A 22,197-nucleotide genomic window follows, 5' to 3' on the forward strand; every position below is an offset into this window, starting at 1 on the left:
CAGAGCAGCACCATTTGTAATAACAAAACGTTCATCATAGTATATCCACACAACTAGTTAAAAAATGAGCAGAACATTATACATAGTATGCTATTTTTTATTTAAAAAAGATTGAGGGGGTCTAATATCTACTCATGGCTTATGCATAAAGAAGCTCTTGGAATTTGCAAGAAAACAGTAGTAGTTTCCTGGATGATAGAAAACAGGAGAAAAGAAGTCAGGAATAGCGAGAGGACTTTTCACTGTAGACTTAAAAAAAAAATTTTTTTTTTCTTCTTTTTAGGACCGTACCCACGGCATGTGGAGGTTCCCAGGCTATGGTTCAATCAGAGCTGTAGCCGCTGGCCTACACCAGAGCCACAGCAATGCAGGATCCAAGCCAAGTCTGCGACCTACACCACAGCTCACAGCCATGCTGGATCTTTAACCCACTGAGCGAGGCCAGGGATCAAAACTGTGTCCTCATGGATCCTAGTCAGATTCATTTCTGCTGCGCCATGATGGGAACTAAAATTTTTTTAAAAAATAGTTGAACCATAAGAACGCATTGCCTGCTTAAAGAAATGTCCACATAATATACACAACAGATACCTTTACCCCACCTCAGACCCCTACCTCATGCCTAATGCTACTCCAGCCCGAATAGCTTTTCTGCACCTTACCTTTTACTGGGGGAAGTCTGTTTTGCATACTGTTCTGGTGATTAAAAACATGGTGCAGCTATGAGGACTATTTAGTTCAAAATACCCACTCTTTCTCCCACTGTCTCAACAGAGATGTGAAAAATGAAATTATGGGAGTTCCCATTATGGTGCAGTGGAAGCGAATCTGACTAGTTTCCGTGAGGATGTGGGTTCAATCCCTGGCCCCGCTCAGTGGGTCGGGGATCCTGCATTGCTGTGGCTGTCATGTAGACTTGACCCCTAGCCTTGGGACTTCCCAAATGCCGCAGGTGCAGCTGTAAAAAGGAAAGAAGAAAAAAGAAAGAAAGAAAGAAAGAAAGAAAGAAAGAAAGAAAGAAAGAAAGAAAGAAAGAAAGGATTATTTTTTTAATCCTCCCTAGATTAATGAGGAAGTTTTGAGAATTTGGGGCAAGATTTTATCCACTCACATTTATTCACTCAACCAACAAGTCGACCATCTACTGAGTCAGCCTATTTGCCGTGTTGAGGTAGATCACATGGCTCATGAGTGAAGAGGATTGATGGGAGAGTCCCCAGTTTGGTGGCAGGGCAGTGGGCTAAGAGGATGCTGCAGTTGAGATCTGCACTGGGAGCTGACAGAGACGGGGAGGAGGGGAGGGCTCTGAATGCCTCTCACTGAGACGGGAGGGTCAGCCTGTCTTGCCACTGGCAGCTCAGAGAGGAACTGTTCATCTGACCTTGCATCATCTCTGTTCTCCCTTGTCTGGAATGAACTTCACCTTCAGAGGTATCAGAAACCGATAAAGAACCACAGTCAGGCAGGAGAAACTTCTCTTTTTCTAGTGGGCATAATGCTGAGTGCAAATTCTCATTGCAAAGTGACTTACTGACGACATTGGTTTTGTCGTGTTGCCCCCTTTCAGCTCAGAGGCATGTTAAGGAGATAAAAATTAAAAGCCCTCACTTTGCTGTTAAATAGTTTTGAGATAATAAATACCAGGGTCAAGGGGAATGGAAGGAGTTGCTGGGGACACAGGCAAGTTTTTTTTGGTTTTGTTTTTTGGAGGTTAGGTCTTTTCAGGGTATCTTACAGCTACAAAAAGAGTTGGAAATTTCAGAAGTAAAGAAATGATGTAATTCCATCTTCTTGGGTCCTTTGTTACACCAGAGAGAATTTTCTCTGGGATTGAAGACATTGCCTTATATATAGAAAAATTAGGTCTCAGTGTATTTTGGGATACATGACTATCTTGAAACTGATGCCAATATCCCGCTATTAGCAAAATCAGCAGCCTTTGGGGGTGATACTGCTTCTAATTAAAATAGTCATGGGTACCACATAAGCCTGTTGTCAATTATCAACATCTGGTCAAGGCTTCATTTCCTAGAACCCAGTTGAGTGGTAGAATATGGAAGAGGATGAGACTTAGCACGGGGACAGTGATAGAGAAAGCAAGCCCCAGTTAGTGGCCGGGCCGTGGGAAATAGGCTGGGGAGGGGTTCTGAACCAGGGGTAGGGGGATGAGCATTGAGCTGGGAGAGGAACAGAGTGGACAGAAAACATGCAAAGGTGAGGGGGGGAGGGTTGCCGGAAAGAGGCAGGACAAGATCCAGGGCAAAATTCACCTGCTTCCTAATACTGTCAGGAACTCAGCCTGCTCGGTGGCACAGGAAATCTGCATCAAAAGGGGAAGGCGAAAGCTTAATCCATGCTTTCACATTGCTGCCTCTCTTGCCGATTTTTCATTGAGATTTCCTACAGAGACCTTATTTACTTGGCTGACTTGTTTTGTTCTTAGAGAGCTAATGGATATTGAAGTAATTAAAACCTGCATGTAAGGACAGAATATTTTTTTACTATAGTTTATTTACAATGTTCTGTCAATTTCTGCTGTATAGCAAAGTGACTCAGTCATATATAATATATAATTATTATATATATATAATATACATTCTTTTTCTCACATTATCTCCATCATATGACTCACAATATTCTCGAGGCGCAATGCAATCTTAGAGATGCTGATTTGAGAATCCACGTGGGTAATCCTGTCGCATCTTTGTGCAGCTCAGCTGCTCTGTAAGGATTATGGCTGTAAGGATATCACTGAGGTCCAGAAAATGTAGCCAATTATTTTCTATGATTTGATATTATAGTGCTAGTCCATGTGTATAAACACCATGTGTTCGTGTTTGGAGAAAGAATAATCTTTCCCCTTCAACAAAGGGCTCTTTGATGGCGCTAATCACGTGGCAAGCCATCAGTAGGTGTTGTTTGAGGGAAGCAACCTTGGCTTTTCTTTTGCGCTTATTATTCATGAAAATTATTATTTTCATCTGAACATCAAGGTTAGAAAATAGTACATAACTTTTGATTAGGATCAGAACAGTATTTAAATATGTAGTTCTGCCGTGCAAAATTGTATGCTACACAGAGAGCAAACCTGTCTGTCTGTGCCTCTCTCCATTCATCCGTTCAGCACCTCCGCCGTGAGTGGATTACGCTGAGAACCACACTGGGCGTTTGGGATGCGGTGATGGGCAAGCACAGACCCAGTCCCCGCCTTCGACAGGCTTATAGGCAGTGGGGGAGGCAGATGTGAGTCAAATAAACACAAAAATAAATGCATGGCTTTTGAAAAAAAAAAAAGTATGGTTTCAAATTATAGTAAGCGCTTTGAAAAAGAGGTGCATAGTTGTATAAAACCATACAATAAGGAAAGTGATGTTTAAACTGAGATCTGAAGAGTGGATAGGGATTAACCAGGTGAAACTTACTGGGGGTAGGAGGGAGGGAGGGTGCAAAGAACATCCCAGACCAAGGAATGGGGGAGACGCGAAGACCAGTTTCCAGAGAGCGTGTCTTCGTGCATGACTTTGGCTGTGCCATGGAATTTGATTCTTTTTGGTTTTTTTCTTCATTTGAAAAATGAAGGTTCGGATACTGGCTCTTTATCATGATAAATAGCAACTGTCCCGTAATTAATGAAAGATCGAGCAGCCATTTGAGTTCTGTCCTGAAAGGTGCTGTAATGGTATAAACCGTGCCAAGAGCTACATCCAAAGTGGGGTGGAAATGAATAACTTGGCCTGCTCCTCGGCTTTAGGCATGCGCGTTGGTAATGGAAGCCCTCTAATTATGTGGCGCTTCGTGATGGACTCACAGCTGAATTTTTCTGCAGTTCAGAACTCAGTTCCTCTAAAGTCAGATTGTGAGCTTCCTCTGCTGGCCTCCCATCTCAGACCAGACGGGCTGAGTCGTCACCAGGCCCACCCTGGTTGAGTCCATTATATTTTAGCCGATGGACGGAGATGTTCCTCTTTCAAAGATAATTGCTCAGGAAACCAAAACAATTCACCCCATTACTTGTTTAACAAGAAGCAGCTTTGTTTTTTAGGTTGCGACTCATCTGAATAGATGTTTCTAGCCAGCCGCGTGATGTGCATGGGGTGAACTGGATTTTGCCAGGAAACCGTTTGGCAGGCGGGTCAGAGGCCAGCCTGTGTGAACGAACCCGGGCAGGGGGGGCGACTCGGGGCTCTCCTCCTGCAAACTGCAGATTGTCACCCACAGTTTAGGACCCGCTTGACTGGGGACCAGCTGAGTTCAGTCTCAGTAATGAGCCCCGATGCACATAGTCCTTGTGTAGAAACAGGTGTGCGTTTCACCAAGAAGGATGCTTTCGAGTGGCAAAAAGGCTGAATTCGGTCGGCAGATCCTCACCTTGTAGAGTGGCAAAAAGCCTGAATCTGGCCTTCCTGTCCGTGATGGGGGCCAGCAAGGCCCACGGAGGTGGCCCTGGGTGATGTCAATCTCACCCCTGCTTCTGCCGTGAGAGTGATCAGGCAGGGCAGCAGCTCCTCAGCTGGAAACAGTTACTCCCCACCCGGGTTGAATTATCCTCCTGAAACGCCCTCCCTGCCCCCTGGGAAGGACGATCCCTCTCGCATGAGCGTGTGCTCGCGCCTGCCGAGGAGATGTGGGCCACAGCCCCTCCGGTCTCTGGCATCTCAGCCCGGAGCCAATGGGAGTGGGGGCTGTTGGCCAAGGGAATCAAAGGGCAGGAAACAGGCTAATCATAGATGAGAACGGCGATAAAACCACTGCTCTTTTGAACTCAGCAGCAGTCACTGACCGACCCAGGATAATAGCACAAGGTATATGTTTCTGTTTATTTTTCCTAACAATATTTGGCCTCCGTCTATCAGATAATAAATAGTTCAGTTGACTCTAAAGATCTGGGACTTTGAAAATAATTTTCCTTGATGACTAGATTGGAAAATGAGAAGGCACCCTTCCGTGGGTTGCTGTGGTTCAGACTGATTTTCTTTCTTTTTAGGGCCGCACTCGTGGCGTAGGGAAGTTCCTAGGCTAGGGGTCGAATCAGAGCTATAGCTGCCAGCCTGCACCCCACAGCCACAGCCACAGCAGCGTGGGATCCGAGCCGAGCCTGCGACGTGCATACAGCACAGCTCGTGGCAATGCTGGATCCTTAATCCACCGACTAGGACCATGGATGGAATCCAAGTCCTCATGGATACTAGTTGGGTTCATTACCCCTGAGCCACAAGGGGGAACTCCTCAGGTTGATTTGGTGTGGTCTGGGTGCTGGATTAGGTTTCTGCTCAATTAAGGCCACAGGCTATATCAGTATTCACCACTCAGCATGATGTGACCTTCACAAATTTGTGGGCATCTCACACTGACTTATGGAACCGGGAGAATATATTCCTACCTTGTACTTAAAGTACAACCATGTAAGAATATCTCCAGGGGGAGATCTTTCCTTTCATCTATTTCCCTTCTATTTGCAGAGTGGTTTGGAGGGTGAGCTCTGGAGTCAAACAGATGGGGGTTCAAACCTTAGCTTCACCCTGACTGGCTGTATGGACATAGACAAGTTACTGCTTTAACTCTGTCTCCTCATCTGCAAAATGGGAATAGAGACAATGACCTTGTTTTGAGAATTCAGTAATATAATAAATGAACTTTTTTTTTTTTTGGTCTTTTTGGGGCTGCACCCCCGGCACACGGAGGTTCCCAGGCTAGGGGTTGAAATGGAGCTGCGCCACCCCAGCAATGCGGGATCCGAGCCTTGTCTGCCACCTACACCACAGCTCATGGCAATGCCAGATCCCTTAACCACTGTGTGAGGCTAGGGATTGAACCTGCGTCCTCCTGGATACCAGTCAGATGAGTTTCCGCTGAGGCATGACGGGAACTCCTAAATGTACTTTTTCTTGTGCCTGGCTAGATGAGCCAGGGCTGCTGCCATTGGTCCAGGCTGCTGGTTAGGTTTGTGTCATTCTCTCTCTCTTTTTCCTAAGATTTAAGTTCAGTGAAGAAGGATCAGAAAAAAGGGAGGCTCGTTTCAGCCTCTAGCTTAAGATGTGTTCTCTCTGCAGCTATGACCAAAATGTTATGTTGGGGTATTGCAGCTTGCCCAGTCATTGATAGCTGGGCACTCCGTTTTTATTTGTCTAGTGGTGTTGGTGTGAGCAGACCCTCTGCCAGATCCCCAGAGGGGAGGAGGGTAAGTGGACCCCTGGGTTCCAGCTCTATAACCACACATGTAAGAACTCTTCTGCTCCAAACTCAGTGATAATCAGGAATGCTTCTTTCCATCTGGTAGTCTGCCTGTTTGGCAGCTGTGGCAGAGAGAAAGCTTAGTCTCCATCAAATCCATTTTCATGTGCCTCCTCTAGGCACGTGGGAAACTGTACTTCCCAATCCCTTGAGGTTGGGAGGGGCCTCGTGTCTAGTTCAGGCCTGTGAATTGTGACGTGTCCCTTCCTGGCTGAGGCTCCTTAATGACAGTCTAGCTTCTCCTCCTGTACCACAGTAACTGTGGAAAGCTCATGTTCAAGATGATGCAGCTACAGAAGAGTGGGGATTCTATCAGCCTGGAGCCCCAGGTCATGCCTTGGGAGGGAGCTGCCCTTGAGAGCTGACAGACATGCACAAAGGATTTTGAGTGAGAAATCAACCTTGGTGAGGTTAAGTCATTGAGATTTTTCTTACTGCAGCAGAATCTAGCTTATTCTGACTGACACAGCAATCTGCTTACCTGCTAGTATTTCTTCCACTGCTTTCCTGGCCCTATGGTAACCACTCCTTTGCAAAACAAGGACTTCAGCTGAAAGTCAGGATACCTCATAACCAGTTTCTGACTGCTTGCCGCCGATTCCATTTAACCCTGGATTTTCAGGAACTAAGTGCAGGGTAGTAAATATTCTGTTAGGCCTTGCTTTAAAACAAAACAAAACAAAAAAGAAGGGAGTTCCTGTCATGGCGCAGTGGTTAACGAATCCGACTAGGAACCATGAGGTTGCAGGTTCGGCCCTGCGCTTGCTCAGTGGGTTAAGGATCCGGCATTGCCGTGAGCTGTGGTGTAGTTTGCAGACGTGGCTCGGATCCCGCGTTGCTGTGGCTCTGGCGTAGGCTGGCAGCTACAGCTCTGATTAGACCCCTAACCTGGGAACCTCCATATGCTGCGGGAGTGGCCCAAGAAATAGCAAAAAGACAAAAACAAACAAACAAAAACAAAAAAGGAGAAGAGGATATATTTCAGAGATATCTGCATAATTCTGTGTAGGGCTGACTTTTCCTAACTTTGAATGTGACAAATACCTGAAGCCCTCCTATCAGAGGATTTAGCTTCTGTGGAGTCATGGGTAATCTCATTAAAGAGATTTTAATGATTGAAACCCCTGCTTCCAGTGGTGTAATAGCTAGAAATCCTGCCTGCCTTCTTTCCTCACTAGTTGAGAAGAAGCCCTGCTGCTCTTGAAAAAAAAAAAAAAAAACCGAAAAACCAAAATTCATCCTCCAGCTCTTCCACTCCCTTTCATCATAGGGAAACTTGGAGGAAAGTATTTATAATCACAGATGTGTGGAAAGAGAAAGCTTTTGTAATTTTCTCAGCTTAAAATTGTATTAGTCTGTTAGGATTATCATATCAAAATGCCACAGACTGGGTGGCTTAAACAATAGAAATTTCTTTTCTCCCAGTTCTGGAGGCCATGCATCTCAGATCAAGGTGCTCTTAGGGTTGGTGTCTGGTGTCAGGTGAGGCTTGTAGACGCGCCTTCTTGCTGTGTCCTCGCATGGCCTTTCCTCCACGCACGTGTGGACAGAGATCTCTGATGTCTCTGCTTCTAAGGACACCAGCCCTACCAGCTGAGGCTCCACCCTCAGGACCACATTACATCTTTCTAACTTCCTGATAGGTCCCAAGAACCGAAGCAGGGGCTCCTGGGCCAGCGGCACAGAAAGCCAAGCTCTGGAAGTGGGTGTTTACAGCAAAGTAAGGGCTCATTGAAGGTGTCAGGCAAGGGAGTGGGAGGTGAGCCTCAGAGCCACTCCAGCTTGGTTTTTAAGTTAGGGGTGTTTTTAAAGGGGAAGAACAAAGAAGCTGGAATTAATCATTGTCATGTGACATTTCTTAGTTGTGGCTTCGGGAGTCAGGATGTCTCTGGTTTATGATTCTCTGGCCAGGTAGTCCATGGCTCCGGGGGCTCATGTTTCCTGAAGAAATAAGTTTGCACCTTTTTTTTTTTTTTAGGGCCACACCTGTGGCATATGGAAGTTCCCAAGCTAGGGATCAAATGGGAGCTGCAGCTGCTGGCCTGAGTCCCAGCCACAGCCATACCAGATCCAAGCCACTTCTGCGACCTATACCACAGCTCATGGCAACACCAGATCCTTAACCCACTGAGCGAGGCCAGGGATTGAACCTGTGTCCTTATGAATACTACTCGGATTTGTTTCCACTGCGCCACAACGGGAACTCCCAGCTTGTCACTTAATGATGAAATCTACAGTAGTTTGAGTCATTTGACTCTGGTTGGTTAGTGTTCAGTTAGCACAGGATTGAGGTCAGAGGGGACAAGAAAGAAAATCAAATTTTGGACAAATTTAATCCTAAACTTGAAAATGGAATGTAGTTTTAGGGAGACTCGGTTTCACAATTTCCAAATAGTCTTATTGGGGTTAGGGCCTCAACCGATGAATTTTGAGAGGACAAAAGTCCGTCTATAACCGGGAGTTCCCTTTGCGGTGCAGCGGAAAGGAATCCAACCAGGAACCATGAGGTTGCTGGTTCAATTTCTGGCCTTGCTCAGTGGGTTAAGGATCCAGCATTGCCATGAGCTGTGGTGTAAGTGGCAGACGCGGCTCTGATCTGGTGTTGTTGTGGCTGTGGTGTAGGCTGGTGGCTAAGGCTCCAATTAGACCCCTCGCCTGGGAATCTCCATATGCCGCAGGTGCGGCCCTAAAAAGCAAAAAAAAAAAAAAAAAAAAAAAAGTCCGTCTATAACAGAACTGATTTGAGTAACTAACCTTCAGTAATTAGGTTGCTTTTCTGCCACTTTAGTGAATTTAGATGCGTTGACTGGGAAAAAAAAGATGTGCAACCTAAAAGTTGAGAGTTAGGTGTTATTGGGTGGACAAAACTGAAGACTTAAACCCAGGACATAGTATCTCAGATAACCCTAAGAGATTGCTCTGAAGAGGCAAGGAAGGGGAGCCAGAATATATAGGAGTTTTTGCCACAAAGGCTGGGTAGTCAGAACAGCAAAAGATTACTGTTAATTAAAGAACACCAGCTAGCTCAAGTTAAAGAATTTAGTGTTTTTCTATGTATGGGGAAATACAAGAGTCTGGACTGACTGAAAGCCTTCCTTTGATTTGTATGTCTGCTATTTGGGACCAGTAACCTGTGTTTTCTCATCCTGAGTTCTCTTAGGGCTCACTGTTGGGGCAGCTGTGATGGCTTGATGGCTGCAACTTCCTTTGTTTACTGATACGGCAGGCAATATTTTTCATTAACAGATGCTGTGTGCAATGTGGGGACACGGAGGAGGACAGGAAAGTATAGCAGTTTCTGGAAACGACATCAGGAATGTGGGTGTCACCTGTGTGAAAGGGCTTCCCCCTCTGCCCCCCCCCCCCGCCTTTGAAAGTCTTCCATGATTGCCCATGTGCTTTTCAAGTATGGAGGGAGATGACAGCCCTCTCTCACCGTTCATTGCTCACACTGTGGTCAGATGAAATACTGAAATACAGACCTAAGAAATGTACTCCCCAGTCTGAAATCCTCCAATGATTTCCCATTGGCATCAGGATAAAACCCAAAGTCTTTAATATAGCCTGTCCCCTGCTAGTACCTGGTGTAACGCAAGACACATAGCACATACCCACAAACACTCAAGAGCCAATAGATGACTGAGCCAACACCACTTTTCAGTATGGGGCTTCCCCTCTTGGCTCTGAGGTTTGCAGGCAGCTTGGCGATGTTGGGCAAAGGCCCTAAACCCCAGGTGGTCTGAGCCTGGGCTCACTGGCTTGTCAGCTGACTGTTTGTGGGTGGATATAATAGAAGCAGGATGTCTTTGGCTCCATTCGGGTGGGGTCCACTCACTGCAAGAAGCTGTCAAGCCACTGCTGATGGGCTCATTATGGATGAGATTTCCAAGGAGGAGTGCAGTACTTAATGCCTACACATACTGAGCCCTCTGCCCGTAAGTTATAATTAACCCAGGCACCATCACTTACCTGGTTAGAACACCCGATTGCAAGCATAGCAGTTCAAAGGAAGTAAACAACTTGTAAAATGATGGCAGATGTCACTGTGTTGCTACCTGTAACTTTCTCCTTGAGCTTCGTTTCTCAAAAAGAGCATTAAAAATATTATGGGTTTAAGATGAAAAGAAACATCTGAGAGCTTCTGTCCTGAGACATCCTCTGTAGGATTTACATTGGGAGACAAAGCTTTTCTCTTTTAAAGACATTTGTCTGATCTGTTTTGTCCTAGTTACTTAAATACCTTTGGATCTGTTTTCCCATGTAGAGGTGGAACGGGGGTGGGATTAAGTCTGATTTGGCACTGATGGAAATGATACATGCATAAGGAGAAGAAAAAAGGTCTCTCCAAGGGAGAAGAGGTTTGCTGGAAGCTGGCAGCAAACCTGTGAAGTCCCCTTGAACCACTAGCTATCAACTGTATCCCATCTTTTCTCCGTTGGACTGTAAGGTTGTCATGTGGCTGGTTCTTAAGATGTTTACAAAGTGTTGCTTTTGTACTCTCCTCACATCTGAGGTTTGTGCCCCAGATTCTTAGAGGGACCCTCCTTCCCCTCAGGTGGCTGATCCCAGGGCAACCGGGCACTTGGTTTTCTATTCTGATCCCAGTGCCTAGGCTGCCCCAGGCTCCTCCAGCTACAGATGTCCAAGGGAGCTCTTTCCTCTGGTTGCTCTGTTTTCTTCTGTTTCTGTAAATTCTCAATCTTCCTTTCTGCGAGGGACTTCTCGGCACTTTCCAGGTGCCTCTCATTTGTTCAGAACTCAAGCAGATCCTCATGAGGTAAGCGGTGCTGGTCCCCCCCTTGGAGGAACAGGGAGGAGGGAGGCCGGGCCACAGAGGGGTGAGAGGTAAGACCCAGGCCAGGGGCCCAGGGCTAGCCCAGTGCAGTGCTCATCCCAACCATTTACTCATTTTTTTTTCTGTCCCCAAACTACTCTGAAGGTTGTAATTTGGGCTCAACTCTCTTATGAATTCTCTTCCAAAGCTATGTGAGACCTGGGACCCATAAGTAAATCCCATCACCTGGTGGCATCTGAGGCATTTATTTGGCTTAGACTTCTGACATGTGCGATCATTCTAGATGTCAAATAGTTTCTTTGACACTTTCTTCTTTTTTCCAAAAATTTTTTTCCAAGTCCAGTTTCCGTGTAACTCCCACCTCCCCCATGAAGCCTCCTCCAGGCACTACAACCCTCATGGATCTCTCTTTTTAAACAAATTTTAAAATATTATGGTTGATTTACAAGGTTCTGTCAATTTCTGCCGTATAGCAAAGTGACCCAGGCATACATAGAAATACCTTCTTTTTCTTACATTATCCTCCATCATGGTCTAGCTCCAATGCCTGGATACAGTTCCCTGGGCTATACCAAAGGACCTCATTGCTTATCCATTTTAAAGGTAATTGTTTGAGTCTACTAACTCCAAACTCCCAGTCCATCCCATTCCTTCCCCCTCATCCTTGGCAACCATAAGTCTGCTTTCCATGTCTGTTTCTGTTCTATAGATAGGTTCATCTGTGCCATATTTTAGATTCCACATATAAGTGATATCATATGGTATTTGTCTTTCTAACTTACAGCATTTAGTACGATCTTTGTTCTTCAGGTCAGGGACCAATTTAGAATTTCATTGCTCTTTTCTGGTTGTACTGGAATAATGCAATCTCTCTTATTTCCTTGGACACAGGGATCATGTCTTCTCTATTTCTGACTTTCATGTAATAACTAGAACAGTTCTCAACAAATTCAGTGCTCACTGAATAAGCCTGCGTTTCCCCCCCCCACCCCGGGAATAATTTTTATTTTGAGAGCCGTTTGGATGTAAAAAGGCCAGTTGAAAAATACGATAAAAACTCCAACAGCCGTAAGGCTTATGGGCTGCAGTCTGACTCATTTTGACATCTCTGATGCTCTCTTGGCATATCTCTTCCCCACTGGCGAAGGTATTAAATCTTGGTGACGATCTGGGTTTTGCCACAATTCTGTTTTGATGTTTATTCATCAGAACTTTTAAAAGGAGAAGTTAGAATAAACTTCTTTGTCCACGTTTGTTTAAAATATAGAGTCTCAGGTTCCATCCCAGACCGTCTGAGGTTTGAGACAACCTTTCCAGGTAGACTTAATGTGCAGTGAAGCGAAATAAATAGACACTGTTCTATGGGATTTTCATTGCTGAATAAAAAGATATAATTATGACATTTCACAGCATATTCCCAGACAATATTAGGTGGAGGATTCAGGAAGATATCTGGGTGACCCATATGTTTTATATTGAGATGTGTAATGCATCTTATTTGATCGCCTAATTCATTTATATGCTCTCATGATTCTTCAGCTTCTATAGCACCTTCTGGGTACATCAGGCTGAATATGTATGTATGAATCTTTAAACCAATATCACCATCCCCAGAGTACATATTTGGAATCACACTGGAAGGTTTTAGAAGTACTAAAATGGGATTTCCATCTGGCTGAGAATCTTCTTGGATTTTCTAAAGTGCTTTCTGCTTGGTTTTTCCTTTCCAGCTTAGGTGAATTTTCTCTCAAATTTTTACGATGGAAGCATCACTAAGAACTGCCTCTTTCCTACAGCTATTGGAAACAGCTAATTAGAGTTGGTGTGGGTTGGTTGCTTATTAGCCCCCTTGGGTTTAATAAGCTGCAAAGGTCAGGGCAGAGTGGCTTCTATCACAGGGTCAGAGTATGAATGGCACCTGGTCAAGAAAGATAAATATGACAAGCTGGGGAACAAAGCAAGGTTATTATTACAAGAAGTGTCACCCAGATAATAATGGAACTTAACTAATGAAAAATCACTCAAATCATGACCTAGCCCAAAAGGAAAATAACCTTTTCACTTGCAGAATTTATTGTAACACTATGATTGTTTGCCATTAAAATGCTACTCGTAGAATGAAATAATTGAGAATGCTTGCTTCAAAATGAAATAGTTTTTTAATTCTTCCCAAAATATTCCAAGCATTATTGAATGACCATTTAGTTCTTTGGAGAAATGACTATGACTTAAGGCCTCTTTGAAATGTAGGACGCCCCCCATCTCCCCTCTTCCCCCCCCACCCCGCTCCCAGCAAGCTCATGAATAATTTTTCTTAGGAATCGTTTGAGGAACCATGCTAATGAGGACTTAAATTTCCAGTTCTTTACCTAATGTGGATTATTACTGGTGACAGTATATCTCTCCTGTGACTATGGGAAGATGGCCTTATTTGAGGAGGGTCACCTCCATGGCCCTTTGGAATTGCATTTTCCATTTTATCACTTCACTGCTTCTTGAGATAGATTACTGCAGATGTTCAGATCAAAATATCATGTGGCCAGCAGTCTACACCAGGCAGTCTTATTCAACTCCTGTTAAAATACCTATGATGACACAGAAAACAAAAATAGGGAAAATGTGGAAATTTACAATGATGACTAAAAGGAACCCTGATGAACAACAAATGCCAAAATCTTGGAGGAGTCCTCCCTTATCATAAAAAAGGCAAATGGGTGTTCCTGCTGTGGTTCAGTGGTTGATGAACCCAGCTAGTATCCATGAGGATGCAGGTTCGATCCCTGGCTTTGCTCAGTGGGTGGGGGATGCGGCATTACTGTGAGCTGTGATTTAGGTCGCAGACACAGCTTGGATCTGGTGTTGCTATGGCTGTGATGTAGGCCAATGGCTGCAGCTCTGATTCGACTCCTAGCCTGGGAGCCTCCATATATCACAAGCGCAGCCCTAAAAAAGAAAACAGCCCCCCACCAAAAAAAAAAAAAAAAAAAAAAAAAAGGCAAATGGAGTAGATTTAAGGAATACCTAATGACATGCCTAGGTTTGATTTATTGATTTATTTATGTATTTGTTTATTGTCTTTGGGGGGCTGCCCCTGTGGCATATGGAAGTTCCCAGGCTGGGGTCTAAATCGGAGCTGTAGCCGCTGGCCTGCACCATAGCCACAGCAATGCCAGATCTGAGCCTTGTCTGTGACCTACACCACAGCTCATGGCAACAATGGATCCTTAACCCACCGAGTGAGGCCAGGGATCGAACCTGCACCCTCATGGATCCTAGTCAGGTTCGTTGCTACTGAGCCACAATGGGAACTTCAGACCTAGGTTTTGGGTCATGCAGGAGTGACAACTGACAAATGTAAGGAGACAGTATGCTTTCTACTCTCTATTGCCTTAGAGACCCAGGGATTGTACCCACCAGAAAATAGTGTAGTTGTCTGACCTTGCAGGTATTGATCCAATACGTGGCTGAAACACTCATTTCCCGTTAATTCCCCAGCCCATTACCTCATTTTTCTCCACATGTATAAGAAAAAGCCATCCCAGACAGCAAGGAGAAGGAATTAGGAATATCGATCAGAGATTGATTAGAGGTTGTTTATATTTTGATAGGTGCATGATCTTATTTTAGTTTGCGGTCCTCCAGAAGCTGACATTGAGACAATAAAGCAAATTACTTACTTTGGAAATGATCGCAGCAAAGTGTGGTGGAGACTTAGTGACCCGGGGAAGAGAGGACAGTGAATACAAGTTCTTATCCAGCAAGTGAGCACTTTAGCAGACCAGAGCTTAATCTCTTTAAGGAACTCAGAGTCAGCCCACTTAAGAGGTGAGGGAGCTGGGATATTTATACACACATCCCCATCAGTTATTAGTTCCAGCTGGCTCCCGGGGGCCTGGTGTCATTTTCCTGGTACATCTGGGTGCGGTACATAGAGGTGGAGTTGCTCTGTAGGCCAGAGAAAACCCCTAGGCACATAAATCCAGGTGCTGACAGGGAGAAAGTTGATGTGCTCTGAAGTGCTAGGGGTGAGGGGGGTGGGGCCGGCAACCAACAGCATCTACTGTGTCCAGACTTTGTACCACTCACAACCCCTGTGCCCTGTGCTAGGTTACTCTACCTTGTCACTGATGTTTCAAGGTCACAGCAAAAAAGCGAAAGAGTCTACCATAGGGAGATCAGTGGGCTGGGGTCTCACTATCTGCTGCCATGGTTTGTCACAAGGTGTTCATCCATCATTTCCCCTCTCTGTCACCCTTTGTAGAGGCCCCGCCTCTCAGCTAGCATTTCTGTAGGTTTAGGTGGATTGCTTGGTGGAGTCACCCAGCTCTTTATCTCGGGGAAGTCTAAGTCCCAGGTTATGACAGATTTCTTCTGTGCCGCGCTCGTGACCTAGTGGGTCTGAGAATGCCCAACTCAAAAGGCACTGCTGGTTGCACAGTCCCTTGATGTTCCATGCTCTGGTGCTCAGTCATCCCATGGCCCCAGGAGCATTTAGGAGCTGCTTTCTGAGCAGTGAAAAGCCCTCGGCTGCAGATGGCAGGGGCTCCTTCCAGACCTCTTGGGGTCTGCACTGTGATTTTCTTGTTGACTCTTGTCAAAGATTCTACAGATGTGAGTGTCATGGGATCATCTGGTCACAAAACCCAAGCACGAGGGTTGCTTGCACCACACCTGGGCCAGCAGCAGAGTTCTCTTTGGCTCCAGGCCCATCTGCTTGGGCTGCCACAACCAAATCCCACGGAGTGAGTGGCTTAAATAATAGAAACTTATTGTCTCACAGTTCTGGAGGCAAGACGTCTTCAAGGTATTGGCAGGTCTGTTTTCTTCTGGTGTCTCTTCTGGGCTTGCTGATGGTGGCCTTCTTGCTGTGACCTCACATAGCTTTTCCGCTGTGTGTGTATGTACCCCTCGTGTCTCTTGTATGTCCAGATTTTTCTCTTCTTACAGAGACATCACTCACATTGCTTTAGGGCCCACCCTAGTGATCTCCCCCTAATCCAATCATGTCTTTAAAGGCCCGATCTCCAAATATAGTTGCATTCTGAGGTACCAGAATTTGGGGCCAGTCCTGGAATTTGGAGGGACACAGCAGAGTTTATAATACCCACTCAAAACTGACAGCCTTCTGACTCACTACGAGATGGGTTGGAGCAGCATTCAAGTGTGAGGGAGGATGCAGTCTTCAAAATTTGGAAAGTTATACGAAGTAGCGTGCCTCTTTCTTCATGGTAAGGGGTGCCAGGTACACAAATGTGCTTCCGCTTGGAGTGACCTGTGGGGGGGGGTCCCAAACCACTGGACCCCTGAAAACGTTAATGATCAAGGCACAGCCTTTGGTTGTGTATGAGGTGCCTGTCTTCTCTCTGATCCACGTGCATCGGACCTTTGCATCCAACGTGCCTGGCACTGGCTGCTCCCCGGGCACGGTTAAATGATGTCATCGGTACGGTGGAACACCCAGACCTTGTGCAGGATACTCAGATGATCACGCTCCTGTTAAATTCTGTTGTGACAGAGAGCAGGGAGGTTAACATAGCCCTGAGGGCCTGGCAGTGAATGCATGTTGCTGTCTGTTGCAAGTGACAGCAACTGCTTTCGATCCTCCTTTCTCGTGGGGGTTGAAAAGAACACATTTTCCAATTCAGTAGCCTTACACCAAGTGCTAGAGGCCATGCTGATCTGTTAGAGTAAATAAAGATACTGCATCTGGAACAGCGGCTGTGATCGGGGTCGGTGCTTGGTTAAGTTTATGGTAGCCTACCACCAGTGACATGATCCAATTGGCTTTTTCTAGGGCACAGATCGGTGAAGTAAAGAGGGATGATGGCGACTGTCCTAGCCTCCTACAGTCTTTGAGGGTCTGGGAGGATGGCCCCAATCTGTGCCATTCTACCTATAGTGGAGCCTTGCTTCTGGAGGTCTTGTCAGTGGGGGATGAGGGCAGTTGCAGGGTTTTTACCTGCTTTCTCTACAGGGTATCAGTCAGGGTCCAGTCAGAAGACAGATAATACACAAGCTATTTTAACAAAGAGAACTTAATGTAAAGGATCATTAAGTAGTTATTGAAAAACTGGAGAGGCCAAGAGAGAACACTACGGTATTCTGGAAATTACAGGTAGCAACTGCCATGGTTCTGGCTGGGGGAGCAGAGGGAAAAGTTGGAATTCATCACTTGGAAGCTTGGAATGGGAGCTGAAACTCAGACTTGTGAAAGGGGTCACTTCTCAGCCTGTTCTGATGGCTCTGCTCTCAAAGGACGGCCCCTGGGGCTGTGGTCCAGAACCCTGACGAGACCCTAGCTGACTGGTGCTGGTGTTTCTGAGGGCCACTGTGAGGCTGGTCCTGCAGGTGTTGGAAAAACTGCATGCTAGATCAACTGCTGTGACTGCAGCAAACTGCCAGGGTGAGACATGAGACTCAGGTGATGCTGAAGGAACAGGAGGCAAAAAAGAAGCAGTCTCCTTATCCTGCTGGCATTCCCTCTCGGCAGAGCTCAAGGCAGCCAACTGGCAGAGCAGAAATGTGGTTTGCAGAGGCCCAGTCCCAGGATCACAGAACAGAACAGAGGAAGGGGGTAGGCTGAAGTTGAGAGACAGTAGCTTAATAATTAGCAGAGGGTTCTTATTCCAGAGGTCAGGCCACCAGTCTGAGAATCTACCAATAAATATTTATCCAAATGATGCACTTAAGAACTAGGGAAATGACCACAGGGAATGTTCACAAACACACTGGAACCCTAAGGCAGACTTGACCCCAGACCCACGGATCACCTAGCCTTCAGTGCCCCCTCTATAACATGGGGGCCTTAATGGTATCGGGCCCCTAAGTATTAGTGTCAAACCACATTCTGAACCTCATAGCCCTTGCAAAATCATGTGGATATTTTTCTTTCTTTGATGTACCATTACTCAGGTGAATGGCTCTGTCACCTTGGGAATCACTGCCGTGGACACTAGCTGTAGCATTTCAGAGTTCTCCACAAATGGACCCAGCCACTCCTTCAACTGATTGGCTCTAGATCTTCTGAGAAGAGGCTCTGGAAACTGATTGAAGGAGCATGACTTTCCACTGGGGTAGCTGACAAGAAATACCCTTGTCGTCTGGCCATCTAGCTCATCCTCAGGGACACCATGGCAGCCCCAGCTGCCATTGTGACCTTGTCTCTATAATGATAATGATTGCCTGGCCTCTGATGGCCAAGTTCTACTGCCTGGCCTCTGCTCTTCTGGAAAATCATCATCCCCATTGGCATTAGGAAGTCCAATGGCGGTTGTCTTCTTTAGTCTTGCATTGGCAATATGAGATGCTAGAGATACTGCTGAGGCCAGTACAGCCCCTTCAACTTATATCTTCCCCCAGTTCATGACAAGAGAGTGTCTACTCATTGATGGCATTTTATGTCATCACCACCCGGCTTGTCATAATGCCTGGATTCAAATCTTAGTTTTGCTAGTTGCTTGTAGTATGCCCTTGGGCAAGTTACTCTGTGTCTCAGTTTCTCTCCCTGTAAAATGGGAATAAAAGAGTACTTACCTTTGGGCTGTTGGTTGGTTTCAGTGGGTTAATATGTAATTGCTTAAAACAGCACCTTACATGTCATAAGCCTTTACAGAATATTAGCTATTATCATTCTTATTAAAGTAAAAAAACATTCACCAGAACGCTAACCATTTTTGTTCAGCATCAGTCTGGAAATGATAAAAAGCAATTAGACCAATAAGTGAGGTCAAATATTGGAGAAGGGACAAAATTATTTATAGATTATAAAGTTGACCACTTGGAAAAATTCAAGAATACCAATGAAAAGTTCTTCAGAAAATGAGAGAATACAGTAAAGTCAACAGTTTTTTTTTTTTTTTTTTAACATTCAAAGTAGCCATCCAAAATACTAAATAATTAGGGGGTACATCCTTACAAAGTCACAGTACTTATGTGAAGGAAACTGTGAAACTTTAAAAGCAGCTAGAGCTTTTCTTCTTTCGGCTCGGGGGAGGCCAAGGGGCAACTTTCTTCGGTCATCCCAGATTCGGGTTCTTCTGACACCAGCCACCTCCACCATGCCACAGAAGTCAGACCCCAGTAAGATTAAAGTCGCACACCTGAGGTGCACCTGTAGAGAAGTCGGTGCCACATCTGTCCTGGCCCCCAAGATTGGCCCCCTGGATCTGTCTTCAAAAAAAGGTTGGTAATGACATAGTCAAGGGGATGGCGATTGGAAGAGTCTGAGGATTACAGTGAAACTGACCACTTAGAAGAGACAGGCCTTGATTGAGGTGGTTCTTTTGCCTCTGCCCTGATCATCAAAGCTCTCAAGGAACCGCCAAGAGACAGAATGAAGCAGGAAAATCATTAAGCACAATAGAAACATCACTTTTGATGAGATTGTCAACATTGCCTGACAGATGTGGCACTGATCTTTGGCTAGAGAACTCTCCGGAACCATTAAAGAGATCCCAGGGACTGCCCAGTCTGTGGGCTGCTGTGTTGATGGCTGCCACCCTCATGACATCAACAGTGGTGTGATGAACTGTCCAGCTAGTTAAGAACTACAAAGTAAAGAAAATAAAGGGTTGTTTGACAACTAAGAAAAAAAAAATAAATAAAAGCAGTTAGATATGGGAGTTCCCTGGTGGATCAGCAGGTTAAGGATCTGGCATTGTCACTGCCATGGCCCAGGTTCAACCCCTGGCCTGGAAACTTCCACATGCCATGGGTGTGGCCAGAAAAAAGAAAAGCAGCTAGAAATTTCCTGCGTTGTATATATATCAGTTTTGTAATTGGAAAAAAAATGAGGGTAAAATTAAGGAAATCTAAGGGCTCCATGACTCAGCCAATCTCTGCTCTCATGTTCTGGGTCTCAAGTTTACGTAGAGGTTCTGGAAAAACAGAGACAATAAGCAAGTATATAGTGAAGCCCAGTATTGTGGCAGCATCTTACACTATAACAAAGAAGAGATTAAAGCCCAAGGAGATTCTAGGCCATTCTTTTGAATGGTTCTTCAATACAACATTTTCTTACTACTAAGAAATTCATTTTGGGGAATTCTCATTGTGGCAGAGTGGAAATGAATCCAACTAGTATCCATGAGGATGTGGGTTCGATCCCTGGCCTCGCTCAGTGTGTTTGGGATCTGGCGTTGTCATGAGCTGTGGTGTAGGTCACAGATGTAGCTTGGATCCTGTGTTGCTGTGGCGGTGGCGTAGTCTGGCAGTTGATAGTTCTGATTTGACCCCTAGCCCAGAACTTCCATATGCCACAGATGCAACCCTAAAAAAAAAAAATTCATTTTGGAGTTCCCTGGTGGCTCAGCAGATTAAGCATCTGATGTCACTGCTGAGGTTTGGATCACTGCTATGGTGGGGGTTTGATCCCTGGCCTGGAAACTTCTGTGTGCCTTGGGTGTGGCCAAAAAAAAAAAAAAAAAGGAAATTCATTTTTCTATCAGTTGGATGACTGGTTACCCACTGAAATGGATATTAATGCATCTTTATTTTATGCAGCCAGAAGGGAAAAAACGAAGATAACTGCCAATTCCACTCCCACCCTTCAGTTCATTCTAGTGTGAGATGAACCCCAAGAAATGGGATTTATGGGCCTCCCATTCTGGATCCTATTTGCTTTCAACCTCCAATTCCTTCTTCATTTTTGGTGACAATCCAACCTACCCTACAAAACTCATACTTTCTTACCAAAAAAAAAAAAAAAAAAAAAAAAAGAACAAATGTCTAACCAGGGGCTGGCTTTGGCAGTTTGAGCTGTTTTGTCAATAGTGTGTTTGAGTCTCTAGAGAACACTTAAAGTTGGCTGCAGTATTTCATCAGAACTATTCAATATCAGTGACTGATGGGCCTCACGGTGGATGATGTATCCATAATTCATAAGGCCGTCTACACTGGAGAGAAGACATACTGTGATCTCAGAATCTTTGTTCAAGGGGCAGAGAAAAGAACATGCTTAAAAGTACAGTGAAGCCATTGTTACAGTTGAATTTTATCTTTCCAAGGGATAGAAAAGATGCAATCGGTGATTTCAGGAGCTAGATCTTTCTCTTACAATGCAGAGGAGAACAGTGCGTGGCTACTATTGATTATTTTACTGGATGGAGTAAACCAGGATGACTTAACCTTGTTTTCCTCTATGTATCCAGTGAGACCCAAGATATTGATATGTAAAAGCACTTAAACACACAGGGTTATGGCCTAGAGCTGTCAAGAGCTGTTTGGAATTAGAAAGAGCTGGAATTATCCATTTGGAAGAGATCTGCCCAACAGCCCAGGACTATAAATAGTCCTAAGTGAGCCTGGCTTGTAGCTCAAGTTGGCTGAAGGTCTCAGCTCTTCCCAGGGGACGAAGACCCAGGAGGAATGAGGCAGAAAAGGAATCTGGGCATTTGTCTTGCTGATTCCCTGGTCATTACAGCTGTCTCGGGGAAGGCCTATTAGCTCAATAAATAGTTCATCTCTCCTCTCTCTCCCTCCCTCTCTCCCCCTGTCCCCCTTCCTGTCCTGAAAACAAAAACAAACAAAACAAATGTAAACAAAAAAACCCCACAAAATAAAATCCTCAAACACAAAAATTAATAAAACAAAGCTTTCCTGGTTACATTCGGGGATTGGTTACTAGGTATTGAAGATATATATAGCCTATTTATTGGTAGATCTGAATTTGTGTTTCAGAAATCTCTGAATGTCTGTGGGTAAAATAATGTGAGGAAGCTGTCAGAATTATCTCATATTTCTCACACTTTTACTGTCTGCTGTGCCTGTTTAATTTAACCCTCACTGCTCTCTGCAGAAGGTGTGATGATGCCTGTGTTACAGGTGAGGGAGATGCTGCCCTGAGAAGGGCACTGTTCAGTGATGTGACTCAGTCAAGGTCTCTTCCAGGTCATAAGAACAGCGACCTGTCCGTGGCAAGCGGCCTCAGAGCTGCCTCAGCTCATATGATTGGTATCCTTCACTATATGTGATATGCTTTCCAAAGTTTTCCGTGAAATTGTACTAAGATCCTCCAGGTCATTGCAGTTTTCAAACTTTGACCCATTTGCTTCACATATTGGTGAGTGGAAGGCCCAGTAGGTAAGTGGGAAGTGTTTGTGAGGTCCAGGCCATGGATGTGATCATCAACACACATCAGTTAGTCTTTATTTTTGTTTTTCTTTTTCTTTTAA

General features: G+C 45.1%; 2 long non-coding RNA genes and 1 pseudogene across 5 annotated transcripts in view; 2 read left to right on the forward strand and 1 right to left on the reverse strand.

Moving 5' to 3' along the window:
• LOC110257309 (uncharacterized) overlaps nt 1-22,197 on the forward strand; it is a 407,691-nt gene that overhangs the window by 125,636 nt on the left and 259,858 nt on the right. Inside the window, exon 1 of one of the 4 annotated variants that reach the window (XR_002339760.2) lies at nt 4,367-4,802. The exons of 2 other annotated variants lie outside the window; for them this stretch is intronic. This is a non-coding gene — a long non-coding RNA (uncharacterized LOC110257309). Of the gene's footprint in view, nt 1-4,366; nt 4,803-6,483; nt 6,620-22,197 lie in introns of those variants that run through there. One more of the 4 variants, XR_014831517.1, reaches the window with a different exon arrangement.
• LOC146395601 (uncharacterized) lies at nt 14,606-18,373 on the reverse strand. Its single transcript, XR_014831628.1, has 2 exons — nt 17,956-18,373; nt 14,606-16,529 (listed from the first exon to the last, which is right to left on the reverse strand). It is a non-coding gene; the product is annotated as an uncharacterized LOC146395601 (long non-coding RNA).
• Nucleotides 19,000-19,569, forward strand: LOC110257308 (large ribosomal subunit protein uL11 pseudogene; annotated as a pseudogene).

Source organism: Sus scrofa, chromosome 16, assembly GCF_054392235.1.
Source record: "Sus scrofa isolate SSC_HxYL_T2T_F1_AM1 chromosome 16, Sscrofa_HxYL_maternal_Yorkshire_Landrace_v2.0, whole genome shotgun sequence".
Lineage (NCBI taxonomy): Eukaryota > Metazoa > Chordata > Mammalia > Artiodactyla > Suidae > Sus > Sus scrofa.